This window comes from Pinus tabuliformis, chromosome 2_1 (genome assembly GCF_031772625.1).
Source record: "Pinus tabuliformis cultivar Carrire ecotype Pingquan chromosome 2_1, CPIR1, whole genome shotgun sequence".
In the NCBI taxonomy this organism is placed as follows: domain Eukaryota; kingdom Viridiplantae; phylum Streptophyta; class Pinopsida; order Pinales; family Pinaceae; genus Pinus; species Pinus tabuliformis.
In genome coordinates this window covers 208,597,406-208,604,834 of record NC_142299.1, presented here as the reverse complement: position 1 = coordinate 208,604,834, position 7,429 = coordinate 208,597,406, and positions in this window count along the sequence as shown.

Genomic DNA, 7,429 nt, shown 5'->3' with positions numbered 1-7,429 from the left:
CACTAGTGCTACGTTTTTGTCGTAGGTGAAATTTTGAGACTTGGGAGCTTGGTTTGATGAAAGAAAGTTTCTAAGGAGGAATTCGTTGATGTCTAGGCCATTTCACACATGAAAATGTCATCAAGAAACTCAAGGAGTAATCAGAGCGACATCAACCATGGATTCGCTACGCTTTTCTGTTGCGTTTTTGTGTTTGTGTAGCGTCGATGCTGCGCTTCCACGCGATCATCCTTTTGACCAAGATTTTCATGTCAAAACTTCATGTAATATGATTTTATGCTCATGGTAAATGTTACGAGGCATATGAGGACTTATAAGCTCTATTTAGACTTAATATTTGATGTAAATATGCTTGAAAATATTTAGTTAAAGAGTTCTATTTTTTTTTTTTTTGAAAAAAAACAGTTATATTTTCATTGCATTAGGTAGAAACATAAATCCTATTAGGGAATTCAGTTCCTAGAGGTGGGAACTGATTTGTTTTCTCTATTTATCTTGTAATTGTAATGAAGCAGAGGGTTGGTTATGTTTGAGAAGAAAGAACATTGTGTGTATTGTATTTTCTTGATTTTCCAGTGAATGAAAAGACAGAGGCCAAATTTTACAGGGATTCCTTTGTTAGTTGCTTTGGAGATGTGCTTCTCGGTCTTGTAAGTTATATTTTGTTATCAATCATGCTTTGAAATGTGTTCTCTTGTTTATTTGAACAAATATTTGTCTCCAAATTCGCTTCAAAAAGTGTTATGTTCCAGTTTGCTAAACATTTATGTTTTCCACTTGAATGGCATTTAGAATTCATCATGTTGTTTGATGCTATGTATGTCATTTTCCACTTATCTTCTACTCACCTTCCTACAATGAATTTGACTAAAAAAATCCAAAAATACTACCTACCTTGCCCCTCTAGAAGATCCCTCTTTCTCTTCATCCTATCACTGGAAAATAATCAACTTATATGACCGTATTTCCCAATGGATCTATCTTCTCCCTTGCCAACAAACCTTTAAAAACTATTCCTTTTTTAGCACCATACCTATCTTAAAATCTAAGTGACTGAAGTTTTAGATAGAGAAAGTCATAATACATGACTCTAAAATATAATTTCTCCACTATTTAAATAACATATAATTATTCAATTTAATTATTATTTCTCTTTAAAATAAGAATAATAAGAATATTTTTTAAATTTCAAATTTTATCTTCAATTCAACACATAATTACATAATTAATTAACTACATATAATCATGGTGGCATAGGTGTTGAGTAATCAATTTAACAAAAACACATCACAATAAATAAACATCATATATAAGGCTATTTAGTGTTAATTGAATCCAAAGCATGAATGTCATTAACTTCATTATATTTTATTCATAAACAAAGACACACAAAATTATTATAATTCTAATAAAGACTTCATATAAAAAACAAAGGGAAGAATGACAAACATAAAATAAATACCTTATGAAGTTAACCATTCCTCATGCATTTAAGTATATTTGCACTAATTTAATTACATCCTCAATATATTAGGAGGTTATTGGTTTTCCTAAGTATACTTTAATAGACAATAAAGTGGTTAACCATTCTTAATACATTTAAGTATTTTCTCATAATTTAATTACATCTTATAAGTATTGGTTTTCCCAAGAATAAAGTGGTTAGTTTTTTTTTTAATTACTCTGATTTCGTATCGAGGTAGTAAACATTCTTAGCACTGATGAGACGTTTCATAAAAATTAACAAAGGTTTGAAGGGGAAATGATATTTGTTATTGCCAATGGTTAACATTAATGACCTCCAAGTCGATGATCATTTGACATAAAAGATTGTATGTTGTTTGTTGTGCTTGTAAATCTATTTGCCTCGTTGTCTTAGTTGCCTACTGGATTACAAAAGTTGGTTTAAAAACATCCTTTCAATTGAATGCAAATTGTCATAAAGAGTTTTGATTTTGCTCAAAGTCACTTACAATTTACAAGGATTGTAGAAGAATTCTCCAACCATGTTGAATTATTCTTGCGAGAATTTCTGCATAGTAAAAAATGTCAAACTAATAGAAATGTTACATATAAAAATAATAGGTTAAAAATAACTTTAAATACTATTGAAGTTGAAATATATTTCTTATAAGTTTAAATAATATTGGAGTTGAAATATTTTTCTAATAAACTTAATGAATGTGAGATTAAAATGAATATATATTAATTCATTTGTTTTATAAATAAATTCACTATTCTATTATTATTATGGATAATTTCATAATTGATTAAAGATCACAATTTTTTTTTAATTATATCAATTAAAATCATTCAATTCAATTCATAGTGAATAAATAAGTAAAAATATATTTTAAAATGAAATAGTTAACAATTTTATAGGGCTAGCTTAGCTTTTTATTCATCCATTTTTATAGTTATCCATTTATTCAATTAAATGATTAAGTTAAGTTTTTCTTTTTTTATTTGAGGAAATTACGCTATATTCTCATTTTGATTGTGCTATTTTCTTTTTTTTTTTTCACCTAGGTGGAAAAACCTATCAACTCAGGTGTCAAAACCAACAGTGAGGACAGCCATCTCTGGCTGCTATCCGCGAATGTCGGTTTGACTCATCACAGTTAGATAGGAAAACCACGCCACCTGAAATAACCCGCTGGTGGTCCGTAAGGGAGCAGGCTCATCACTCCTGCCAGATGCCTCTGGGTCTTGGGCCGTTAACCTGTTTCCTTACGTCCGAGGAAGACGAGCTCTTAGCCAAGCAGAAGCAGTTTTACGGCATACTCCAGGCCGGATTGTGCTATTTTCATATTGACACTGCAAAGTTAATCAATTAATGGGTTGAGATTGCACTTTTCATTTTCTTATTAAATAATGTTGTATTCCATTGAGAGACTCATAATATTGGGATTCTAAATTCAAAAGTACATGTGTCTTTGAAATTATCACAATTTAACAATCTTATAGGCCACCCTTTGCACCTTTTGGGGCAATTGCTAGTTTCAAAATCCCTATTCTAACTATTCTCAAATATTGTTACTATTAAATTGTAACTTTTCATCCACTTTTCAAATCTTCCAAGTAACAAAAGGAACAAAAAAACTCGATGACAGAAAAGGAACAATTATAACAATGGTTATAAAGCTGTATCCCAGAAACTCGACTGTTAACCTCCAGAACCAATGAAAAGGATAATTCACCAAGGTGTAGAGAGAATGTCTTGCCAAGCAAGGATCACTAACCAATGCAACGCCTCCACTTCCCAGTGCAACTACATAGCTATCGACCATCAACCATGTCAACCCAAAGGAGCTCCGAGAACTAGAGGACGAGGTAAAACCCATGCCCTGAAACCCCTGATGCTACCTCCGACAAACATTACTCCTCAGGAAGAAAATTTTAGAGCAATTAATAGCACACATATCTACAACCTTCACATTAACTACACGTATCCACCGCTTCGCGGAAATCAACCAGGTAGTACACCAACACTCATCCCGAAGAGAGACACACACCCACTTGTACACCCCCATCAGGGAAAGTATAATAACACATTAAAACAATAACCAAATTTCTTTTAAAATGATATTAATATTAAAATCCATATTAAAAATATAATCTTTTTAATTATTCAATTAAAATCCTTATTAAGATATAATTTCTTCATTATTTAAATAAAATATAATTCTTCAATTTTAATTATTATTTCTCTTTAAAATAAGAATAATAATAATAATTTTTTAATTTCAAATTTTATCTCTAATTCAACACATAATTGATTAACTACATATAATCATGCTATTGAAGGTGTTGACTATTAGATTAAACAAAAACGCATCACAATAAATAAACATCATATATAAGGATATTTAGTGTTAATTGAATCCAAAGCATGAATGTCATTAACTTCATTATATTTTATTCATAAACAAAAACACACAAACTTATTATAATTCTAATGAAGAGTTCTTATAAAAAAACAAAGGTAAGAATGACAAATATAAAATAAATACCTTATGAATTTAATCATTCTCGTGCATTTAAGTATATATTTACACTAATTTAATTAAATCCTCAATATATTAGGAGGTCATTGGTTTTGCCAGGTATACTTTAATAGACAATAAAGTAGTTAACCATTCCTAATGCATTTATGTATCTTCTCATAATTTAATTACATCTTATAAGTATTGGTTTTCCCAAGAATAAAGTGGTTCATTACTTCTTTTTAATAAGTAGTTTGGTTTTATATCAAGGAAGTAAACATTCTTAGCAATGATGAGACGTTTCAGAAAAATTGATAAAGGTTTGGAGGGGAAATGATATTTGTTATTGTTGGTGGTTAGCATTAATGACTAACTATTGGGAAATTTCGTAGTAATCTATTTTGAGCATATTGATTGTCAACAGAAAGCAATCTGGTTGAAGCTTGTATATGGAGGGGAGAGTTACATGATTGCAAGTGGGAATTTTAACTTTTATTTTTTGATTCGACTAATCATCTTAAATGTTGTATTGACCTTGTAGCGAAGAGGAAATTTTGACTTATATCTATCAAGTTTACGCTGGAGTACATGCATGCAATCTGCAGTTTTATGCTTGATTTTTATTTTTTGAGTATTTTTTTTTGGTTTTTAATTTATTTGAGTATGCATACCCTCCATGTCGATGATCATTTGACATAAAATATTGTATGTTGTTTGTTGTGCTTGTCAATCTATTTGCCTGGTTGTCTTAGCTGCCTACTGAATTACAAAAGTTGGTGCTAAAAAAACACTTTCAATTGAATGCAAATTGTCATAAAGAGTTTTGCTTTTGCTCAAAGGAACTTACAACTTAGAAGGATTGTAGAAGAATTCCCCAACTAAGTTGAATTATTCTTGTGAGAATTTCTGCATAGTAAAAAATGTCAAATTAATATCACTGTTACATATAAAAATAAGAGGTTAAAACTCACTTTAATACTATTGAAGTTGAAATGTATTTCTTAGAAGTCTAAACAATATTGAAGTTGAAATATATTTCTTAGAAACTTAGTGAATGTGAGATTAAAATGAATATAGACTAATTCATTTGTTTTATAAATAAATTCACTATTCTATTATTATTACGGATAATTTCATAATTGATTAAAGATGACAATTTTTTATTTTTTAAAATTATATCAATTAAAATCATTTAATTCAATTCATAATGAATAAATAAGTAAAAATATATTTTAAAATGAAACAATTAACAATTTCATTGGGCTAGCTTAGCTTTCTATTCATCCATTTTTATAGTTATCCATTGATTCAATTAAGTAATTAAGTTAAGTTTTTTTTTTTTTTGGAGGAAATTATGCTATATTCTCATTTTGATTGTGCTATTTTCATATTGACACTGCAAAGTTAATCAATTAATGCATTGGGATTCCACTTTTCATTTTTTTTATTAAATAGTGTTGTATTCTCCCTTGAAAATCTGATAATAGTGGGAGGATGCTAAATTCAAATGTACATGTGTCTTTAAAATTATCACAATTTAACAATCTTATTAGCCTCCCTTTTCACCTTTTGGGGCAATAACTAGTTTCAAAATCTCTCTTCTAACTATTCCTCAAATATTGTTACTATTAAATTGTAACTTTTCATGCACTTTCCAAATTCTCCAAGTAATAAAAGGAACAAAAAAATTCGATGGCAGAAAAGGAACAATTATAACAAAGGTGATGATCGTGATCGGGGTGCGTGCCGGTGGTTGGAAATTCCTGTTGGAAGTAATGAGGCGTACATATGAATTATGTACCACTGCCCCCAACACGCTCAAAATGATGGGTGCAGTGGCCCTTAGCATGAGTGCATGCAAGGGTGGTGCGAAAGGTGGCAAAGACGACAATGGAGAGACAGGGTTTATAGAAGCAAATGCTAGCAGGTGGGTAAGGATGGTGAGTTTGCTAGTGGAGTAAGGAGTTGGAGTAGGAAAACAGGAAGGCGTCGATTCCAGCGGCATCAAACTTGGAGACAGTCTACAAGCGGCAATGTGTATGTTTCTTGGCTTTTCGCCTCCTTTGCAATGACAAGCTGGTTTGGTTTTTGTTGGGGGGAGAGGGGGATAATTGGGAAGGGTAATCGGGGGAAATGTTGGGGGAAATGGAGGAAGTGATTGGCTGTAATGGTTTGGCTATGCGTATTTGTAATGAGCTTGCCGGGTATCGACCCTGCCTCTGGCTATTTTGACCTCGCATTATTTGGCAATGGGAACTCGGGTACAACACACTAAGGGCTGAATGGGGCTAGTCGATGGGGTCTGGTAGGCAGAGGCTTTATGTCTGAGGCTAAAGGCAGTGAGGGTCAGTTAATATGTCGTGTAAGATCTTGGCCTTGCTACCAAAACCACTACAACTACTGGGGCAATGGGAGAAATTCCCGCGTTAAGATAATTGCTAGGGTCCTTGAGGGTGATGTTGGGAATGAAAATGACAGGGGTACTGCTCTAGCTTTTTGGGTAGAGGGGAAAGGAGTTATAATTCAAGGAAGGAAACCTGTAGGTTTGAGGTTATGCTCACTTGCATGGCCTTGGCCTGGGATTTCCAACCTCATGGCGTATGAGATACACTAGGGGTGGAGGAGTGAGATGATAAAAGGGTTCTGGAGTCTAGACCTTTCTGAGGATTGGCTCTCTGCCCATCTTGCCTCCAACACTGATAGTAAATGGAAAATGGAAATGAATGGGGAGGATGACAACATCGACAATTCAATTCACGACAGCCACCAGTGGTATAGTATGTCAATTTTTTTTTGTTAACAAATCTTTACTGTGAACAGGTTTCGGGCAGCATTAACATTGTGCGGCCTGTGAGAGGTCGTGGACATGGAAGACGAGGCTAGGAACCCATAAAGGATAAGGAGTCGAGCACGTCGAAGCCCCGCAAAGGGAGGAAGTTGGTAGAGCATCTTATCAGTGAAGCTGCTGTGGCATATCATAAAGGCATGGATGAAGGCATGCAGAATCTGTTAGAAGAATGGGAAGAAGAAATTAAGCAGGGCAGTGAGACGGAGGAGGATATGGAAAATTGGAGGACACTCATCCAAGATCCAGGGAACACCAGAGTAAGGATAACACAATTTAAGTAGACATTATACCTCTACTGGCTAATGAAAAGCCTGTTGGGTAAGGCCATGGAACAAACAAGATCTATAGAAAATTCAGTTCCAACTCCACAAGCATGATATAAGGTTGGAAAAAATCGAAAGACACATTCCATGCATCCTGGAACTATCGAGGATGCTTGGAGCAACTGTTAAGGATCCCACGCCAGTGGAATCAACCTTGGAGGAGCATAAGGGCTAGTCAGTTTACCATGTTTTATTTTGTTATATCAGTTAGCATTTACTTTTCGTCATGAAAGTATATGTATAGATAGAAATATAGAGTCTGGTCATGAAAC